We start from the raw sequence: 23,002 nt of genomic DNA, 5'->3' as shown, positions 1-23,002 counted from the left end.
ATATGTTCATCTCTGCATATGGGCAGTTACTTTCATGCATGCAATGAGGGCACAATTATGGCTGACCTGTGTTGAAGTCTGTCTCGATCCATGTAACTCTATTTTTTAAATCCCATTTTGACTTTAATGTCTAAAATATTTTGTTGAACTGCAAAATACAGTAAATCCTATGTACTTATACTACTAACATCCCACTTTACAAAATCTCCAGCTTTGGTCCTTTAAAATGCAACCTCTATTGTGACCATAATAATATGCTGTATGTATTGCGAAATACAAAACAAAAACCGTTTGTTGCACCTCCCAACATGCTCCTCATCCCACCCCTAACAGGACAGGCTTACTACAACCCCGATTCTTCCCACTCTCTCCCAGGCAGTAGGTATGAGTGACCCTATCTCTGAAGGTTTTCTTAGGAGTGGTGTGGTTTTGCTGCTTGTGAGATACCTCCCATACCCTCCCTTCCCCCTATGCCACCATCAGGGGGGGACTGCCAGGCCTCCTGTCCTGGAGAGAGAGGGAGCCCGGGTGGCAGTGGGGAGTTAGAGTATCAGTGCTGTGGCATTTGAACTACTATGGGGCTGGCCGCGAGCCAATCACAGCTCGCGGAACAGCAGCCAATCAGGAGAAGCTTCTCCTGATTGGCTGCCGTTATGCAAGCTATGATTGGCTTGTGGCCCGGCTCCACAGTTCTAATGCCGCAACGCAGATGCTATTTTCCTCTGCCTGCCACTGCATTACTCGCCGCTGCCACCCTGGCCCCTTTCTCAGGTACTTTTATATACATGTTGACCCTGTCTTGTGCCCCCACTTGAGTACAGCCAGCCTTCCCTAAGCACTCTCCTTCCCAGCCATCCTTCCCTGCCCACCCCCCAAGTCCAGCCAGCATTCCTTCCCTGCCCACCTCCCCCCAGTGTAGCCAGCCTTCCTTTTCTGCCCACCCCCCCAGTGCAGACAGCTTTCCTTCCCTGCCCCCCCAGTGCAGCCAGTCTTCCTTCCCTGCCCACCCCCCCCTGTCCAGCCAGCATTCCTTCCCTGCCCACCACCCCCATTCCAGCAAGCCATCCTTGGCTGCCTACCCCCCCCCAGTTCATTCAGCCTTCTCTTCACTCCCTCCCCATACTTGCCGACATCTCGGCAGGGGAATCCAGGAGGGGGCTGGCAGGTCCGTCCAGCAGGGAGGATGGGGGCGGGCCAAAGAGACAGAGCGGGGGCGTGCCGACGCGATCACGTCATAGTGGCCCCGCCCCCGCTTTATAATGCCAATATTACTGGCATTATAAGGCAGGGGGCGGGGCTACGATGACGCGAATCGCGCTGAATCGAGTCATCACACCCCTGCACCGCCCACTTTTGCGGCTGGCGTGGGGGATAGCGGGGAGCCGGCATCTATTCCGGGGGACTTGCCTAGTCTTGCGGGGTGTCTGGAGCAGCACCCGATTTTCGGGAGGCTCCCGACAGTCCCGTGAGAGTAGGCAAGTATGTCCCTCCCCCTTCTATTCCAGCCAACCAACCTGTCCTCCCTGTTATAGTCCATCCAGTCTTCCCTGCGGCACCCCTATGTCTAGCCACCCTGCCAGCCTTCTCTGCACTGCCACTCCCCTAGTGCAGCTGGCCATCCCAGCCCTTTGCCCCCCCCCAGACCAAACCAGCCTTCCCTGCCCTTTGCCACCCCAATCCACTCTTCCCAGCCAAGTGCCCCCGGCATTTTAGCCTTCCCTGCCCTGTGACACCCCATTAATATCCAGTGTTTTCTACCTTGTGCCCCCCCTCCACCATGTCTAGCCATCCCTGATTTACACACCAATTGATGCACCACCCCCGAAGTAGCTACACCCACATTATCTACAACTCCACCCAAGTCTGCCCTATACCCCGGGGGGCCCTGCCTATTTTGTCAGTACCGGGCCCCAAACCTTCTGATTGCAGCTCTGACAACCCCCCCCCCCCCCCCCATATACTAGCAGTGATCATAGCCTTCTGTAAGTTGTTAGACAGGGCTGACACCAGAAATTGCAGAGCCCAGTAAGGATTAAATTGGCAGGGCCACCCTTCAACTGAATGGAAACACAGGATATGCCAGTAAATAAACAGTAAATAAACAGTAAATAAATGCGCTTCATGCCACACAGACCTCTCCTCTTTTCTTCAAACCTTCCCACATGACAAACATTGTACTTACCTGGCATCTTTAGTTATGTGTCATTGAAGATGGTCTTGCCTCCGTTTGTTCATGTTGTTGGAAATGTGTCTACAGGTACGGTGGTATGGCAGAGTTATGTACACAACAGTGGAATGTAATATGACTACACAGTCCAGTTGCTTAACCAGTTAAATGGTTTATTTGGAGATAGGTGAAGTATAGCCTGTCACGCTCTGGACTATTAAAACCACTTTCTTACCTCTAAGGTGCCTGTCAAGGGTAGCACAGAGGTCCGCTCCCGCTGCACATTGCTCCCGGCTGGTGCTGAGGTCTGTCTGTGCTGCTCCTGCCCCATCCACTCAGTGGGCCTGATTAAGCAAGGATCGCAATTGCAAAACTGCACGCAGGCAGCTTTGCAATTCCATCCTTGCTGATATGCAAATGCAGCAGGAAGTGTATGACACCCCCTGCCGCATTTGCAATCCAACACTGCGACAGAGGTTGCAGGCTGGCATCACCATTGTGACCATCGATGGTCGCGATGGTGGTCCGTGCCGGGCCTCCAGCCAGCTGGGCAAGCCTCAGCTTATTCAGACTGGCCAGCTTGCGAGCCCAGAACACTGCATTGATCAACGCAGATCCTGGGCTGGCCACTCCAGGAGACACACATGCCCACGTTTCCGGGAATGCTGGCTGCCCCCGCCCCCATACTGCCCCTTAAATGCCTCTGCCTGTCAATCAGGCAGAGGCATTCAAGGGTCTGCGTGCGACCCATTCTGCACATTTGCTCCATGAGCGATATCGTTAGTGTTTGGCCTTGATCTCCCAGGCTCTCCCAGGCAAACGACATTGAGCATACACACTGAATGATATCGTTAATGATATCGTTCAGTGACATCACCCTGCAATTCCCTAAACATGCAGTTCTTAACGATATTGTCAGATTGACCTGCATGTTGGGCCGACAACAGAAATCGTGGACAACCCGGGGGAGTGTGCATCATCCATCATTTTGAGCATACACACTGGACGATATGAACGATAACGATATCGTTATCTTCCATATCGTTCACTTTTATCGTCTAGTATGTATGTCCCTTTACAGCCACCATCTGTTCCAGCCAGTACTGCCAACCATTTGTTTCATCCGATGCTTCCAACATCGGACTCTTATCACATCCTCACTTCAGTTCCTCAATTCATCAACATCGGTCCCAACTGGTCAAGTTCATCAATTCCTCAACATCTGATTCGAATCCATAAAGTTCTTCATATCTTCAACATCGGTCTCAAACCGATCCAGCTCTTAATCAAGCATCATAGGTTCCAATCTGATTCTGCTCATTCATTCAGCATTATCATCTCCAGTTCTCATTCCAACCCGCTATTTAATAAAAACATGCTTTTTCTGTCCTCGCCATTGGGCCCGTTTTGTTTGTATGCTTGTATATTCATTCATAAGGATACTGAAGCATGGGTAACAACTGCTATGCTGCTTTATTCAGCCATTTGCAAACTATAGACACACTGCACACCAGACTACACTCACTTCATAACATTCCCCATGGTCCTAGGTACCATCACTGAAAATTCAATCTTTCACATATATAGTAAGGGAGTGTTTACACACATTAAGCATATCTAGTGCAATAACAACACAGGGCCCATCATCCACCGTATCTCTCTCTCCTCACATCATTACATGAGGAAGTCCTGGCTCAAGCCACCAAGTTCCTTCACGCATCTCTGATCCCTTCAGCCTCCTACCCCTGTTCCTACCCAAACAAACCCTCAGGCGTGACACAGCCATACTGCGATAAACTGGAAGGTATGGAGCAGAGTGGGGTGTGACAGAGCTCACTAGCCGGTGAGTATACAGCTCTAGTGGGTAGCAGTGCAGGATGCTGGAATAATGGTAATATCATATATATCTGAAGTTTTTATTGGAGCTAAATGGAAGACATCCATCTCCCGCTGTGGCACCCTTATACAGTGAACAAGGTGAACCCGTGCATGCGGAAGTGCAGACCTCAAAGGCCATCTTGGAAAAGGTCAATGCAGCATCCCTGCAAGGACAAAATAGTCTGTAGACCAAGATGCCAGATGGCCACGGGTGCTGCTGGTTCTGCCGGATAGATGTGCAGTGTCCCAGCAGTCAGCCATCAATCAGTGCACCGCACAGATCATTGGTGGAGGATCTTTCTTTAGTCTGTCTGGACCGGTGCCATGCTGCCGGTGATAGTTTACACTTCCTGTGTGAATCCTGGTTCCTGTCAGTTTGTCGGAGTCTCTGTCTGCCACTATCCGGCCATTTCGTGTCCTAAGACTACTTAGTCTGTATCCCTGGCCGTCTATACTGTCCTACTGTCATCCTCAGTCTGTGGCTTTGCTGCACCCGTAGCATTCCCAAGGCCACATCATAATGTTTGGACCACATTACAGCCCTCAAGGCAGCACTTTGGCTCCACATCATATTGTTGAAGCTGCTTCATGGCCCTCAAGGCCGCATCATATCTTCTGAGCCATATCTCGGCCATCAAGGCCACATCATTTACTTGAAGTTGCACCTCAGCCCTCTGCTCTCAAAGCCGCATCCTGCCTTCCTAGTCGCATCTCAGCTCTCAAAGTTGCATCTAATTATTCAGGTCACTAAACAGCGACTATTCCAGCATAGTGACTTTTACTGAGGCCTGTTTCATCCAGTATCACCATCAGCCACATAACATCCTGTGATCTGCAGGATTGCCATGCAAGCCCCTACTGCACCGAGTTTAAGACCAGACGGCCACCTAAGTACTGGTGAGTGTATCCAGCTCAAAAGGGACAGCGGGTGGCTGTTATTGGCAGAAGACCTTGCCAGCTGGACTCTAGGGTTGTTTTGTCCTTTAGAGCAACTGTGGGAGAACCATTTTTGATATAAACTACTGTTGACATGGCTTCCACCCAAAACTGTATGTCTAGGCCTGCATTTTTCAGCATACTGTTATGTATGTGACCATGGCTTGGTGGGAATGGCCAAAGGCAGTAGTTGTCGAAGCTGGATGTCTTTGAGGAGTCTTATTTTTGGCACAGTCTTCAGAAGTCTGAACAAATTCTCTGACATCCTGAGTGATAGTAAACCAAACAAGACAGTAATTCCAGGGTCCTAGAAATTCCTGGATGACTAAAATGAAAGTCTGATAAAATGGTGCCCCTCAAACATTCTGGAATGTACAAAATCCCTGAGGAGTCTCAGAAGGAGCCTGAGTTTGCATGGACTGAAGTTGAGTGGAGAGGTCTTGTGCTTCACTGGCTGGAAATTTGTGACAAGGTGTTATGAGCTGCCATTGCAGCTCATCTGTATGCAAATCCTGGCACTTGCTAGATGGCTGGGACATTGTGTCTCCCCAACTGCACTGGTTCCAGGACGCTGCAGGGAATTGTGGTCTGTCAATAACTAGCCCGGCCATATGTGCAGTTATGCAGCTGCTGCTACTTGTGTTAATTAGAGGCGGTCTCTCTGCCATCACAGTAAAGACATAGGGGTAAATTTACTAAGAATCCAGTTTGGTCAAGATGACAATCTCGGGTGAGTTTAGGCATGTTTTTCATCTCGCAAATTTACTAAAGGCACAGTTGGGTGAGTTTCAGAGAGATTTCTCTCATCTCACTCGCAAAACTTGGGTGAGCTAGCAAACTCGAATCTTATCAACATCGGACAAAATCTGAAGTACTTTTCAACTAAAAAACAAATCTCGCAAATTTACCAAGAATCGAGTTGTGAATCTCAGGTGAGATGCCTGCCAACTCACTGCCAAATTGACATTTTAAACACACCTCCAGATCTGCGAGTTTGGCTGAAACATACTCAAATCTTTTATTTTTTTTTTTGTAAAAAGAAAGTATGGTGGTCGCTAACATCAGCTTAATGATATTGCTCAGGTGCTTGTAAAGGGCGGGGTTTATACTTAACCACAGAAAAAAGAAGATTCCCTCCAGCACGCTGCAGCAATATTAGCAAAAATACTTGAATCCTACATGATAATAGAAATTCAGAGGTATTGGTTGCATACATTTGCAAATATATGATTAAGCGCCGGGCCAGTGTCAAGGCTCCTCTATACCGGCATCCCTAACATTAAGGGGTTCACGTCCGAGGTGCAGAGCAGCCCAAAAGAACCCAGCCAAGGACCACTCCCAGGGCATTACATGAAAAATGGAAGAAGATAGTGAAGTGTAAAGTATAGATAATCAATAAGTGTTAATATAATAAGAAAGAATTAAAATTACATAAATAATAAACAAACAAATGGAAAAGTGATGAAAATATATCTATGTGAATTAAGTGGTGATTCCCTGAAAAAGGCCCAGCCAGAGCCACTCCGGGGGCCCCACGCAAAAACGCTCACCCCAAAATAATTATTGCTACAAAATAGTAGCACCCACTCTGGGTCATATAATTACAATTAATGTACTGCATGATAACAGCACATGTATAAGCTGAGAGCTGACTCACCTCGGAGGTATACCCCAAAAACCTCCAAATGGCACTATACGGACCAGTATATTCTCCCAATGCTGCCTCCTTTCATGCCTCTCAGAACTGCAAAAAGAAACAATGTATTTATTTTTTTTGTAAATTGTTAAATGTGTTTAAATTATCGTAAAAAAAAAAAAATGACGTGAGGTCCCCCACAAAAAGACTAACCAGCCCCAAATTTGTCTGCCTGTACTGGTTCTTACAGGAAAAAAAAAAAATGTGTGTGGTTCCACTGTAAATTAAGAACCAGCACCAGGCAGCAGGGCCAGAGCTGGTTTTAAATATATGGTAAAAAATTTTGTGTGAGGTTCACCATATATTTAAAACCAGCTCTGGACCCTTTCTAGCGGGGGACTGATGCCACAGCCAGGGGTGCCCTTTCACCAGGTCCCCCAGCCGCAGCATCAGCCCTGACCGCTAGTCAGCCCAGGCCAGGGATCCCAGGGGAGTTGGGGACCCCCCAATAAAGTGGTCACCTTCTCCAGGGCACCCCTGGCCTAGGATGATAGCCCGGGGCTATCCTCGCCACCCCTGGGCAGTGGGTGGCGGGTTGATAGTGTATGTGTAGTGTGTAAAAATTTGAATATTTCACATTGTCTATACAGTGGAACTGCAGGTCCCAGCAAGCCTCCCCCACATGCTGGTACTTGGAGAACCACAAGTACCAGCATGCGGGGCATTAAGGGCTCAATGGTACATGTAGTTCACCTATAAAGAAATGTGTAAAAAAAACACAACACACCGTGAAAATAAAATTTTATTACATACATATACATACACATACATGCTCACCTGCTCCCAGATGTTCACGTCCCCTTGTCAACGTACAGTATCCAATGGAAGTACCTGTAAAAAAGCTCTAATACTCACCTTTTGTCCCACGATGTTCCAAAGAGGGGCATGGATACTCTGTATCAACACGCATCAGCATGTTTATACAGTAACGCTAATGGGAGCTCAGGGCTTGAGCTCTCATTATTGCCGGGATGTCAGCCAATGAGCGGCGGCTTCCATTAGCGGCCGCTCATTGTGTGGGACCCACATGGACTTAGCCAATGAGCGGCTACTCCACGTGGGTCCCAGTCAATGTGCATTCGCTAATGGAAGCCGCTGCTGAATTAGTGACAGTGGTACTGTGGCTGGATGCTGTAGTGACAGCGGTACTGAGGCTGGACGCTGTGATATCAGCAGTATTGAGGCTGGACGCTGTAGTGACATTGGTACTGAGACTGTAGCACAATGTATTCTGAACACACTAATTTGGTAACTGCTGCAAGCACAGGAGAGATATTCTGAACACACTGGAGCACAATGATTTGGTAACTGCTGCAAGCACAGGAGAGATATTCTGAACACACTGGAGCACAATGACTTGGTAATTGCTGCAAGCACAGGAGAGATATTCTGAACACACTGGAGCACAAGAGTCAGCACTGGTAATCACAGGAGTAACACAAGGACAGACCTGGAACGAAGTAGCATCAGCAGACACTGGAACACAACAACATTGCTCAGGCAACTTCCTGTGGTCCGCAGTCTGGCTTTATACCCTACAGTAGCAGATCATTGGTGGACAGCGTCAGCTGACCACCATCATGCTACCATTGGGTATGGAGTCGTCAGGTGATGCAAACTGTCATGGCCGCGTCCATGACAGCAACCGCAGAAACCAGGCACGGAGCAGTCCCAGGCAGTTCACATGGCACTAGGTAGAATACACAGTGCGTTACCCTCCGCTGCACCTGACATCTGACATCACGGAAGACAAGGGGAAGCCAGTATAAAGGTGAGCAATGGCCGATCCTAGGCCGCAACCTGACACTGTATTAATATACACATATTTTGCGGTAGAGCACTGCATCTGATCTGCAATGCATTGGTGTATAAAGCAGAGTATATTTAATAGTCTATGACATGTTTTTGTAATTAATATGTGTTTAAATGCACTTCTTGGATTTGCCTGTAAAACACATGACCAGCTTCTGTGACTGCAGGAAATTAGATGCTAAGGGGTAAATTTACTAAGATTCGTGTTGGTCCCGATTTGCATTCTCGGGTGAAAATATAACTTTTTTGCAAATTAGGAAATTACTATCATTATACTCCGGTGATTTGTGTTAGTTTTGGGGTTGAAATCGGGTGGTTTTGCAATAGAAATTATATCACCATCGGCTCTATTCGGAAGTACTTTTCACTCGTTTATGCCTAAATCGGGAATTTACCATTTTCATTTTGTTCAATTCGTCCGTTTTACACTCAAATCGGGGACCACACCCAGAGCTGCGAGTTGCATTCCAACTTACATAAATCAGTGTGATTTGTGTATGTTTATGAATGGCTAGTGTGTTGTAAGGGTTAATTTTAATGGAAAAATGTACGTGAGGTCCCCCCTAAAACAGAACCAGCCCCGGACTTTTCATAGCCAGTCCTGGTTGTCTAAGTACAGGGAAAAAAATGCGTAGGGTTCCACTGTACTTAGCGCCTGATTCAGAGGCTCTCGCTCTGAATCAAAGTGTTTTTTTTTTTTTCCCCCGGCCTCCAGGCCACTCGCTAAGATGTGGGTGACCACCCACAGATTTAGCGGGCGGCCTGGCGATTATCGCGACCATCGGCATTGCGAGGAGACCCTAAGGTGCGGTCTCGGCACTCGTAATGCCAAGTGGACTTCCCGCTCTAATATAGTAGGACCGCCCACAAACGCCTCTGTTTGTGCAGCCACCCCCCATACCCACCTACAAAATGGGGCGAGCTGTCGATCAACATCAACTGCTGCCCCGTTTTGTTGCAAGCCCCAAAGCGAGTGAAGTTCTCACTCGCTCCGGGGCTCACACACGCGATTGCGCACTGGGCCACCATCGACCCGCTTGCGAGCGCAATGCGCTCGCGAGTTGGTCTGAATCAGGCCCTTAGTACAACCAGCACTGGGCTCTGGGAACCAGTCCTGGTTCTGGAATTACAAGGGAAAAAATGAGTAGGGTCCCCCTGTAATTCCCAGAACCAGCACCGGTCCCAGAAAGCCTCCACCACATGCTGGTACTTGGAGAACCACAAGTACCAGGATGCAGAGCATTAAGTAAATGCAGGCATTCGCTATTTTGCGAGCACACGATTTCCAACCGCACTGACTGGTTGGCGCATGCACATTACAACCCATACGCATGCGCAGATGTGCGAACATCGCTCGGAGCGAACGAGCGGCTCTGAATCAGGCCCTCTGTTAGCCATTTAATGCTTACGACAAGTGAGACCCTACCCTAGGGTCTCGTCGTAAGCCCCGATGGGTGTTAACCCACAGCCTAACGACCACAACAGGGGCGGGCGGTCAGGATGCAAGTGGTCGCCCAGTTTCTGAGCGACCGCTTGCATCCTCCGACCGCCTCTGAATGAGGCCCTAAGTCTGGGACAGCGCCGACAGTGCCAAAAAGAAAATATTATTTTCCAGGGCTCGAATCCGGGAAAAGCACTGTTATAACCTCTAGCCCACATGCCAGCTATATCAAGAAACGCACATAGCGGTCTCATCGGTGTGCACTCCACCCACCCGCTGCTGTTTTTAATAATATTAAAATGTGTCTTCCTTTCAAAATATTATACTTGTACATATATACACAGTGCCCCACCGTTAAAGAATAATTCATCCCATCTCAGTGAAAGCTGTGCGTGCATCTCATTAATCTACAGTATCGGTTATACCGTCATAACAACACGGCAACTACACTACTGTACAGTTATGTACAGTATGTGTACGGATTTGCGTCATGTTCTAAGAGTTTGTGATATTAAAAAGATTGGTTGTGCGAACATGCAAATACAGAGCGTGAATGTGATATCCATCGAATTTAACAGAATGGTATTCAGTACAAATTACAACAGTGGAGCACTCGCCACCCAGCGGTTAAGCGCTGTATTACATGCCGTAGTGTAACATTCGTTAAAGAATACCACTGTACACCAAAGTCCATGCATCACGTAACGATCCATGGCGCGACACAGAGGCCTAAATGGAGCGTTATGAGTAACAAACTAGCTGTAGATATCATGAAATAGCGGCTTATGGAGAATATGAGAGGGAATATCTTTGGGTTTAGAATGCAGTAGGGAGAATGGGTAGAACAAGGCATTGTCAAGCCTGGAGTCTGTGAACACATTCCTGTCTAACAGCTGTTGATATTAAAATGACCCTCTATATACCCCTGCCTGTATCTTCTAAAATCCTTCCTATAAACCTCTAAGGATGACGCTAATCTGCGTATGCAGTCATACAATGAATAGAGACTTCAGACTCAGAACATGTGGTTCCGAAGCACAAAGTATTATTCAAGTAAAAGTACAGTCAGTTACACGCTATGATCTGTGTACAATAAGCGCAAATAAATCATACAGTCATATGCATGATTAAACTTCAAAATACAAAGAGAGACACAGAGAGAGAGACAGAGTGGGAGATAGAGACACACAGAGAGAGAGAGAGACACACAGAGAGAGAGAGAGACACACAGAGAGAGAGAGAGACACACAGACAGAGAGAGAGACACAGACAGAGAGAGACAGAGACACCAAGAGAGACAGACACAGAGAGAGAGAGACAGAGACACAGAGAGAGAGACACAGACAGAGAGAGAGACACAGAGAGAGACACACAGAGAGAGAGACAGAGAGAGAGAGACACACAGAGAGAGAGACAGAGAGATACAGAGAGAGAGAGACACACAGAGAGAGAGACACAGACAGAGAGAGAGACACAGAGAGACAGAGACACAGAGAGAGACAGAGAGAGAGAGACAGACACCGAGAGAGACAGACACAGAGAGAGACACAGAGAGAGAGAGACACAGAGAGAGACACAGACAGAGAGAGAGACACAGAAAGAGACAGACACAATTTAGGCGCAAAAGGAAATTATACAGACCCCAAGTACAGTATACATACGCAGGCGCTTCCGGACCCGGAGATAGGCATCAGCAAGAGACCCCTAGTCATACAGCGTTCAGCATGAAGACTGAAGACCGGCGTTCATGCACTCATATTTATACCCCCCCAGAATAAACAGGACAACAGGGAAGTCTGTTGCTGAAATCATTGGTTCCCAAGGGAGAAGCATCTGTTACAGAACATTTAACAGGCTGGTTCAAATAGACTCTCCCTGCCTCTAACAGCTGGGGGTCGTCCTCTTCACGCCCCCTGCAGCATCCTAAACAGTTGTTCCTAAAATATACATTTTGTTGCTTGTAGGCTCTGCGATCCATAACTTGAGTTTGCATGATGCGATCTCCTCACTGATAACACCGGAATATTGTAAAAATAATACGCATCAGTACAACTCCGAACACGACTTGTTTAGCATGTATAATACCTTCGTTATCAAACATCTTTATTTCTCAGCATTTAACTAACTGAACCAACTTAAATCATACACTTTAGAGCTTATTGAACCTTATGTGTGAATATGTAATGTGTGGGTATTTCGGGGTTTGATATAAGGATGCTAGTTATTAATGGGTGAGATTTAAGTGCATAATTTCTCATACACGAAGTGAACATCCAGCAGTGTGGATTGCTGAGGGTTGTAGTTCCACATGCCCTCCGTCAGCAGGCCCCCACCTGTCCTGTGTTCAAAGGAAAAAAACCTCTTTTGTTCTCCTAGACTCTTGTGTGAACTGTGAATCCAGCTGTGAAGTTGGGGCCATCCTGTCTAGGAGTCAGACAAATCCAATTGTGTAGATCAATGCCTGGATTATATTACAATTGCCACAACTATACTTTATCTGCATCCAGGGACTCCCAATTTGTATGTAAAAATACCCATTGTCTATTCTTATTTACTTTTACTCAGAAAGCTTGTTTTTCCAGTTGCCCTTGGTAGATTAACAGAAACATCTGTTCTTAGCTCCTGAGTTGTAACTTGAATTGACGCTGGCCACAAAATGGCGTCTTGCGATCTCATTTCCAAAATGGAGCCTTGCGGCCATTCGCTAGATGGCGTCGCCGCGATTAAATTTTAAACTGAACTTGTCTCAGCCAATTATTCAGCTTCGACACAGCGCACCTGAACAGTACTGAAAGGGAGTAGGGGGCATAATCCGGAATGCCTATTCCTACTAATACCTTCAGTGCCATAAATTTGTTTGGAGCTACAGTATGGAAGGTTTTTTCCCTTGCCAAATGAACCGAGTCATTATTTTACGTAAATAATCAATATCATGTGTTTTTAGGCCTTAGGGTTGAAATTGCATGATGTAAAATAATTTAGGGAATATTATACTTTGTAGCACTGCTACTCTACCTAAGATAGACAATGGGAGAAGTTTCCAATTGTCTAGTATTGTTGTGACCTTGGCTATTACAGGTGAAAAGTTTTCCTCATACATTCTAGAGGGATCTGGTGTAATCTGGTCACCCAAGTATGTTGTTTTAGTCTGAGCAATTTTAAACAGTAATAACAAAAGGATTTGTGTGCTAGCTCTCTGGGAGGTACCCAGAGATAGTAATTCAGATTTGGTCATTTTGATACGGTAACCAGACTTTGCTCCAAATGCATCAATTAATCTAAGTATTTCTTGATTATTTCTTGATTAGATGATGCTGGGTCGTACATAAATAGCAGCATATCATCTGCAAACAAAGCAAGTCGCAGTTCAACGTCACCAATCCATATTCTTTTGAAATAGGTGATTCCAACCAAGTTGAATGCCTTTTCGGCATCAAGGGAAAGTATTAAATTATATGTCTGTGAAGGGGAGGATGTAGTGACATGTATAGCTGTACTCTCCTTACATTTACTTCAGAATGACATCCCCAGATAAACCCTGTTTGATCAGGGTGAATTATGTGGGGAAGTAGACGCTTCAGACGATCTGCCAATATTTTAGTTAATAATTTGTAATCTACGTTCAGCAATTATATGGAACGATAAGAATCTGGCAGGGACAAATCTCTACCTGGTTTCGGAAGTAGTTTCAATATAGCCGAATTAAAGTGAGGAGGAAGGGATTGTAAATGAATTAGAGAACCTGCACTAGTACATCACCTATTCGAGGCAAAGGGATTTTATAAAAATCTGCACTAATGCCATCTGGCCCTGGAGCTTTATCTCCTTTAAACTGTTGTATTGAATGTTTCACCTCCTCCAGAGTGATTGGAGCAAGTATAGATTGTGCCATTTCAGATGAGATTTTCAGACTAGGGAGGGTATCCCAAAGGTCTGTGGGTAGTGTAGCTTGGGAAGAGTCACAATTTTTGGGGGGGAGGTGAACCCGACTAAAGTTCCTCATAAAAGGATCGCATAGTTTCTGTGATTTCTACATTTGTTGTAGTGAGGGGACCCTGTGGAGTTTTCAAGGGATGGATAACCATAGGGGGGTGAGAGCCAGGAAGGAGATTTGTAATAAGTTTCCTGGTCTTGTTACCAAATCTATGACATTGATAATTAACTGAGAATAAGTAACTATCTCCTAATCCCTGCATAAATTCATCAAAATGTGTTAGAAGATAAAGATGTTTGGTGTGAGCATTAGGCTGTGATTTATATTGTAGAAAGACTGAAGTCAAGGAAGTTTGAAACTCTAAACATTGAGCAGCAATTTTTTTGTTGGTGGCTGATACATAGGAAATCAGCCAAAACAATATAGGATCAGTCTCCAGGTGAGTCGAGTTATTGTTCTTATATTCCTCCCATGCGGCTTCATTTGAGGGACTTGGATAAGTATGAAGGAAATTTCCATACCCTGGAGATCCCCCTGGGTGGCGGGGATATGTAAGGTGGCTGAGATCTGATAGGGAGATTGCTTCTATTTGGGGATCTGTAATGTTTGGGAATAAAGTTTGTGACTAAAATGAAATAAATTCTAGTACGGACATACTTGCCGACATCCAGGGCAGACATCCGGGAGGGGAAGCCAGTCTTCTTCGGCGGGGGGTGTGGCGCAGCATAAAGGGGCAGGTCGAGGAAGATGATGTGGCAGTGGGGGCGGAGCAAGGGCATGACCTCACGTTTGCTTCATTGGAGCCCTGCCCCCTCTTCACAATGCTGACATTAATCGAATCGCGTCACCATGCCCCCTCGGCTGCGGGGGTTTCTATTGTAACTGTGGGGGGTGCAGATGAGTTGGTGGCTGCTGGGAGGCTTGCCTGCCTTTCCAGGGGGCCAGGAGCGGCACCAGATTTTCAGGAGGCTCCCGGCCGAATCGGGAGGGTAGGCAAGTATGAGTAAGGGTGTGATGGGCTGCTGTCAAGCAGGTATATTCCTTATCGATAGGGTGTAAAGCATCAATCAGCTGCAACCTTTCTGTTATCACAACTGTTTGTGATTTTGTCTAAGTATGTAGAGGAGATCAGGTTGAAATCACCACATAAAATGAGAGGGTCCGATATAAGTGGACTAAGAGTTGCTAATAGCTTTTGAAAACAGGGCTTAGAATACATGTTTGGTGCATAAATATTACATAATACATATGTGCGGCCCTTAATCTTAAGTGAGACTACTACATACCTGCCTTCAGGATCTATATGAGTAGCAAGAATTTCAACAGGAATATGACGTTTAATCAAGATGACCACACCTCAGGCTCTGGAATTAAAAGAGCTAGAACCTATAACTGACCAATTCAACATATTAAGTTTTGTGATCTCTGCTGGAACAAGAAGTGTCTCCTGTAAAAATGCCAAATCAATATTTTGCTTATTAAGATAAAGGAGACTCTTTCTTTGTTTTGCCGGGGAATTGAAACCCCCGACATTCCATGACCCTATATTTATATCAGGCATCTCTCAGCGGATATGACAAAAAATATAACCAGCATATCATCAGGTTTGTAAGAACAATATGCGGTGGGAAAACGGGGAAGGTGTTAGGAAATGGAGGTTTAGTCTTAGGAGTAGATGGCCTAGGCAGATTGTGGCCAGTGGGCCGTGAGCAAGATGTTGCCTTTGGGCCGTGTAGCAGCCTTGAGGGCTGAAAACCTTGGCTGGTTGTGGCCTGTGGGTCATGAGTGAGATGCGGCCTAAGAGCCGTGTAGCACCCTTGAGGGCTGGTATGCCTTGGCTGGTAGAGGCCTGTGGGCCGTGAGCAAGACGCGGCCTTGGGCCGTGTAGCAGCCTTGAGGGCTGGTATGCCTTGGCTGGCACTGGCCTGTGGGCCATGAGCACGATGCGGCCTTGGGCCATGTAGCAGCCTTGACGGCTGGTATGCCTTGGCTGGTAGCGGCCTGCGGGCCGTGAGCAAGATGCGGCCTTGGGCTGTGTAGCTGGCTTGAGTGTTGGTATGCCTTGGCTGGTTGCGTCCTGTGCCGCCAGGTTGATACAAGTGTTGGTATGGTGGTTTGCGTACTCAGGGCCTGATTCAGAGCCGGACGCTATTTGCGGACGCTCGTTCTAAAAAAGGGGCCGGATATTTAAACTGAGCGCTCGCTCTTTGCGGTGTCTTGATGCCTCTATGTCAGAGCGAGCGTCCGAAAAATGCGCTTGCTATTTTGTAAAGACGCCCCTTTGCATCACACGTCATCTCCGGGATTTATTAGATTAATCGGGAACATCGAAAGGCATCTGAACTGCTCGCAATGGTTGTGGTAGGATTTTCTTCCCGCTATCACTGCGAGCAGTTCAGGCTAAAAGACAACCAAGTGACGTGGTCGATGACGCTCCTTTATTAATTATGCATTCCCAATAAACGCCCTTTTGACCGTTAGGCATGCCTGCGTTCGGATCTCCACTCCCCCGTTTTCAAGCACCTTCCCCTGTTACCACCCACAAACGGTACATTCTGTCAATCAAATTAGCAGCTCCTCGCTGTCTTACAAGCGCACGATTTCCGACCGCAATGACTGGTTTGCGCATGCGCATTACGACCCATATGCATGCGCAGTCGTGCGAACATCGCTCAGAGCGAACGAGCAGCCGCTTACGAACAGCTCAGAATCAGGCCCTCAGGACGCTGAGGTGCGGCCTATGTCACCGGGTTGACACAACCGATGGTATGCTGGGTTGCGCACTGAGGACGCAAGATGTTATGCGGACTGTGCTGCCTTGATGGTACAAACAGCAGGCAAGAAATAAGGCTGACAGAATGACTGGAACTCGACTGGAAACAACAGGAGACTTACCACAACCGGAAACACGTGAAACGCTATCACAGGCATCGGAACAGCATTCGCATTAGGAGGAAATAGAAGCAGAAGCCAATCCAGATAAATCCTGGCATGATGGACAGGAGGTAAGAGTTTCATCGAACGCTCGCCCGGCGTTCGCCTCGCCCTGCATACAGAGTGCCGCGGCTTGTGACAGACGGAAAGAAGGGAGGGAAAATTGGGTGGGGTGAGAGAAAAACAATAACAATACAGGGTTAATTTATTCTTTCTAGTCACAAAACATAATGTAAAGTGCTACAGTGTGATGTGAGAACAAAGGTAAATGACATTAGGCTTCCGTGTGTCATATATCATATATAATACAGAATAAAACTAAGGGCCGTATTCAATTAGCTGCAAAAAGACGTTATCGGCGATAATTTATCGCAGATGACGTAATTTTCACAGTTTTGACTTTTCCCCATATTCAATTTCAAAGTCTTTTCGTAGGTGCGAAAAGTCTTTGCCAAAACCTGGGGATAACTTTTCACCTATGATTATGTGGCGATAAAAAGTGCAGAAGGTGTTTTGGGGTACAAAGTAAAAAAAAGTACCCTGCACCCCTTGCAATGTGCCCTAAAGGTACCCCCAAAAATTTACTTTCGTTTTGGGGGCAAAAAAAAAATATTGGGGGACAAACTAGCGAAATAGACTCAGGGAGAGTCCCCAAGTATGCGGCAGGTGTTTTTTAGAATGCGGTTGGTTGCGGCAGGAGGATTTTTAAGTTCATTTTAGGGACTTAAAAATATGCTTGCACCCATTTTCACGTACCCCAAATTTGATGGGACTAGTTATTTTTTTTTTAAAAGTTACTAAATGCTATTCTTCACCACTTTGTTAAAGACGCATTAAAGCACCTGCCGACACCATTTAAAAACACTAAATACCTTTAGCAGGGCTTTTCAGGAGTACCCATAGTGATCCCCTATGTTAGTACATCTTTTGGGGGGTGACAGCCTGATTTCCCCAAAAAGTGACAGGACTTTCTCACCTTTCCACCGGGTCCCGTCTTCATCGATTCCTAATTGAATACGGGGATAAGCGGGCACGCGTTCGATATTTTATCCCCAAGAAAACATGCGATGACGGCGAAAAGTCCGGCCTCAGACTTTTCGCCTCTAATTGAATATGGCCCATAGTGTAAATAATGCTATTAGATATAAGAACTGGTTAGAAAGGAGAATGAAGATGAGGGTGACATGTAACTAGTATATCTGGGTTAAGCCACATCAAATAAGCAGTATTAACTTGTGTGGGTAATAAAAACATAAACATTATAAGTAGGAAATTCCCCTCTTTTTTTTTTTGTTAGTTTTTTTAGACATGCAAAAAATTATTTTGTGGTACGTAATTAGGCCAGATGAAAGGACCGATTTCAACTAGTTCCATAACATGGATATAATCAGGAGTTCCAGTAGATTGTGCGGTCCCATTTAGTACAATGTACAAGAATGGTATCGAATAGAGTCATCTATTATCCGTTTTTGGGGGGTCACTGATATCAGACGGCGTTTCGTGGGAAAGTTCTCGCAAGAATGCTGCGGCACCTCCAGGAGTTAGGTAGTCTTTGTGGGAGGATCCATCATATAATCGTAAATGTGTTGGATATAACAAGCCAATTTTGCGACCCTCTGTAACCAGCTGCAAACATATGGGAGAGAAAGCCTTGCGGGTCCTAGTCAGTTCCACTGAGTAGTCATGAAATATAAAAAGCTTATAGCCCTCCCATTGTAGGTTCTTCACTCGTCGGGACGCAGACCACTTTATGCAGGTAATTCAGGCAGCGAAAAAGCTGTGGACTCTTTCTATAACTAGATCCCTGCATTCCTGTTCAATGCCCAACAGGGAAGGTAATGTGTTTCTGACAAAACGGGCTAGTGAAGGACTTTTAACTGATTCAGGAAGTCTCACCAATCTAATGTTGTTTCTGCTGGAACGATTTTCGATATCATCTAACTTGTTCCATATTTGGTAATTGTCAGTGTTTAACTGCTTGACAGACTGTTTCAGCCCTTCCACATCATGTATGGCTGCTCCTAATTGATTATCTGCCTGTGAGAGTCTCTTAGACAAATAATGAATCTGTTGTGTGGCGTCATTCACAGCCTGAGAGATAAGGGGAGCCACTGTGGATTTTATTGCGTCTACCACCTCGCTTTATGTGACAGGGGCATCCTGTAGGCTGCCTACCTGTTCTGCAGTGGTTGGTGATGGGGACAGGTCCCGTATCTGGTGCCATATTGCCGGCCGTGCGGCGCTTCTCTTGGCATGCTGTCTGGGGACAGGGCTGCGCCACCGAGGTAACATAGCGGTTTATTGGAGGTTCCCAACGGTGCTGCAGTGTCAGTGGGGCTGAGTGGAAGCTGTTACCAGCCTTGTAAAGGTTAGTGCCAGGGTAGCTACGGCGGAGCTCAGACACAGGTCTGGGCTACCACTAGGTAGCTTTAGGCAGCTGCCTAGTGCGCCGGACAATGGAGGGCGCCACTGGAAGTGTAGTGAAGACCGCATAAAAGTGCAGTCCGTACTACACAGTAAATAACACGCAGCCAGCGGCTGTGTGTTTGTGTTAGCAGCCAATGAGAGTCAGACAGACTCTCATTGGCTGCTGCACCCTCTGCCGGAGCCGGGCTGGAGCTCACTCATGATCTCCATCTTCCGACTCCCACAGCAGGTGATAAGAGAGACATCATAATGTCTTTCCCATAATGCAGAGCGGGTCGGCCCAGGAGGACAGAGGAGCGGACGCAGGAGTGGGGATTAAGGTAAGTTGTTCTGTGTGTGTGTCTGTCCGGACCTGCTGGGGGGGGGACTACTACTGGGGGCACTATATAAAAAGCACTGCATCTGAGGGATCACTACTGGGGGCACTGCATAGGGGGGGGATTACTACTGGGGGCTCTATATAAGGGGCACTATATAGGGGGGACTACTACTGGGGGCAATGTATTGGTGGGACCACTGCTGGTGCCACTGAATGGGGGAACTACTACTGTGGGCACTATGTAAGGCGGCACTATGTAAGGGGCACTGCATTGGGAGGACCACTACTGGGGGCACTGCATAGGGGGGGATTACTACTGGGGGGACTATATAAGAGGCGCTGCATAGGTGGGAATTCTACTGGGGGCATTATATAAGGGGCACTGCATAGGGGGACCACTACTGGAGGCACTGCATAGGGAGGGACCACTACTGGGGGCATTGCATAGGAGGGAACACTACTGGGAGCATTGCATAGGGAGGACCACTACTGCCGGCACTACTGGGGGCACTGCATAGGGGAGGACTACTACTGGAGGCATTGTATAAGGGGCTCTACTGGGGGCACTGTATAAGGGGCACTACCAGGGGCGTCTTTAGAAAGGAGGATTTTTTTCCTTGTCCTCTATTCTATCATATATAGACCTCTGCGCTAAGTATCCATTAGGTCCCTCAGCCTGGTTTTACTATCACCAACTTACACATTGGTATGTCTTGATGAATACAGGTCACTAAACCCTCCTATAGCGGTGCTATATCTTATTGGTATTCCGTATTGTCTCCTACAGCTTTGATGGTTAAATCCCCTGCCCAACTTCGGTGAGAAGCAGATCTCCAACGTACCTTCACCCTTTCACAATGGGAGACTATTTATATTTCTTCTTTCTCCTTATCTAAATGCACTAACCATATTGAAATGTATGTAAAACTTTTAAATAGACTATATTTGACCCCCTCTAGGTTACATAAAATTTGGCCCACAGTCTCAAAGTTCTGTTGGCGTCTCTGCCACTCTGAAGGTTCTATCTTCCATGTTTTCTGGGATTGTCCTTTTCTACGCCCCTTCAGGGAAGAAGTTTTTACTCTCATTCATGATGTTCTGGGTCTCACCCTAACTCTGGACCCCTCCCTCGCCCTTCTCCACTGGTATCTTGCCTCTGTCCCAAAATCTGTCCGTTATGTTCTCGGCCATATTCTGATATCTGCTAAGGCCACTATAGCTCAACACTGGAAGTCCCCTACCCCTCCCCATTTGCCAAAGTTATAACGAAAACACAATTCCATTTTGAAATGGAGATGAGAGACGTTGATTATTCTATGGCCACTTCATCCCCCATTGTGAAATGGCACCCCTGGCACCTATATGTTACAGATGGAAAGGATGCACCCCTACCCCTACCTTCTCTAAATCCTTCTCCTTTTGGTTTGAATGAGCTCCCACAGGCGGACCCATATTTAGCTTATTGCTTATCTCTGCATTTATGGTTTTAGAATTTTGTCTATGGATGTATAGTCAGCCCCCCTTGTATTTGTTTTACTTATGTTCTCCCTTTTCTCTTTTCTGTACCCATAAACATTCTGCAATATATTCAATAAAAAAGTATTGATGGAAAAAAAAGAAAGGAAGGGTCCGTGTGCATTCCCCGTCCGGGGCCCCCTCCTTTCTACCCAGCAGCTGTCAGCCGACTGATGCCGGCCACCGGAGCATTAGTAGACTCTGGCCACTAGAGTGTGCCCGGAGTCTACTGCGCATTTGTGCAAAATGCTGGAACAATTACCGCAGTGGACATTTTTCCGGCTTTTTGTACAGCGCTGACACCCGGCGCAGAACCTCGGAGAGGTAAGTTTTAAATAATATGGCTGCAGGGAATGCGATGCAGGCCCCCCTGGACCCGGGGGCCCATGTGCACCGCACATCATGCACCCACTATAGATACGCCCCTGGGCACTACTGGGGACACTGCATAGAGGGGACCACTACTGGGGGCACTGTATAAGAGCTTATGTAGCTATCCGAGGGTGGGGAGGGGGGGCGCAAGGCTGAAGAAATGTCTAGGGTGCCAAGAAACCTTGCACCGGCCCTGCTTAGACAAGTGCTGCTTCACTCCATAAAACCGGAACCGGAAGTCAAATCTACCTATTATAAACGATTTGGATCCATCCTATATATATTAATTGACAGACACATTTTTTTTAATATATTACAAACTTGTAATCAGTGGCGGGCTGGGCCGGGGGGCAGGGTGCCATGTGCCCCCCGGGCCGCTGGCCACGGGCAGTCTGTATCTCTGTGATGGAGTTCAGTCAGTGCTACACAGTGACTAACACACAGCCGCCAGCGCCGGCAGCTGTGTGTTTGTTTTGAGTGGCAGCCAATGAGAGTCTGTCAGACTCTCACTGACTGCCGCTACGCCCACTGCAGGAGCCGCTCCATCTTCCGGCTCCTGCAGTGGGTAATGGGAGAGACATCATGACGTCATGACATCTCTCCCATAATGCAGAGTTGCCCGGCCCGGGAGGACGAACAGAGGAGCGGATGGCGGCGGCAAGAGCAGTGATTCAGGTAAGTGTTTTTTTTATTTTTTATTACGTGGGGGAGAGTACTACTGGGGGCACTACGAGGGGGAGAGGACTACTGGGGGCACTACAAGGGGGAAACCACTACTGGGCACTACAAGGGAGATTACTACTGGGAGCACAACAAGGGGGGGGACTACTACTGGGGGCACTACAAGGGGGGGGCTACTGCTGGGGGCACTGCATAGGGGGTACCACTACTGGGGGCACTATATAAGGGGCTTACTACTGGGGACACAAGGGGCACTGCACAGGGGGACCACTAGTGGGGGCACTATATAAGTGTTTTACTACTGGGGGCACAAGGGGCACTGCACAGGGGGGACCACTACTGGGGGCACTGTATAAGGGGCACTGCATAGGAGGATCACTACTGGGGGCACTACTGGAAGCCTGCATAAAGGGATCCTCTCCTGGGGCACAGGGGGCACTGCATATGGGCACCACTACAGGGGGCTGCCCCTAATCTTTATTTTTACTTTACATTAATTCCATATGGACCCGCCTCCTCCCTGGAACACTTGAGGGGGGGGCGCCGTAGCACGCATGTGCTCCGGGCACCCTGGCTACACGCTACTCCTCTGCCAGGGCCACATGCATGCATTTGCCCCCCAGGCTAAAAGTTGCCAGCCAGTCCCTGCTTGTAATCACACTAAATAAAAGTATCTATATCAAAGAACTTATTCTCACAGATGGAATTGACATGTTTAGTGTTTAAAATGTCGTGACAAGTTAAAAAAGCCTTTAGGCCTCTTATAGCTATGTTGGTTAACTTTGTTGTAGAATTGTTTAGAGGGATCTATTCTTTTTATAAAGAACTGCAGGTTTGTTTTAGGTAAATCATTTTTAAAAATATAATTTTTTAAATCTCTGAATTTGATT

The 23,002-nt window shown here is 47.1% G+C and overlaps 1 protein-coding gene across 4 annotated transcripts in view; it reads left to right on the top strand.

Moving 5' to 3' along the window:
• Positions 1–23,002, top strand: part of PPARD (peroxisome proliferator activated receptor delta) — a 138,268-nt gene that overhangs the window by 9,367 nt on the left and 105,899 nt on the right. The window lies entirely within an intron of this gene.

The sequence above is a fragment of the Taudactylus pleione genome, unplaced genomic scaffold, assembly GCF_031769625.1.
Source record: "Taudactylus pleione unplaced genomic scaffold, aTauple2 ptg001437l, whole genome shotgun sequence".
Lineage (NCBI taxonomy): Eukaryota > Metazoa > Chordata > Amphibia > Anura > Myobatrachidae > Taudactylus > Taudactylus pleione.
This window is presented reverse-complemented; position numbering and strand designations above follow the sequence as displayed.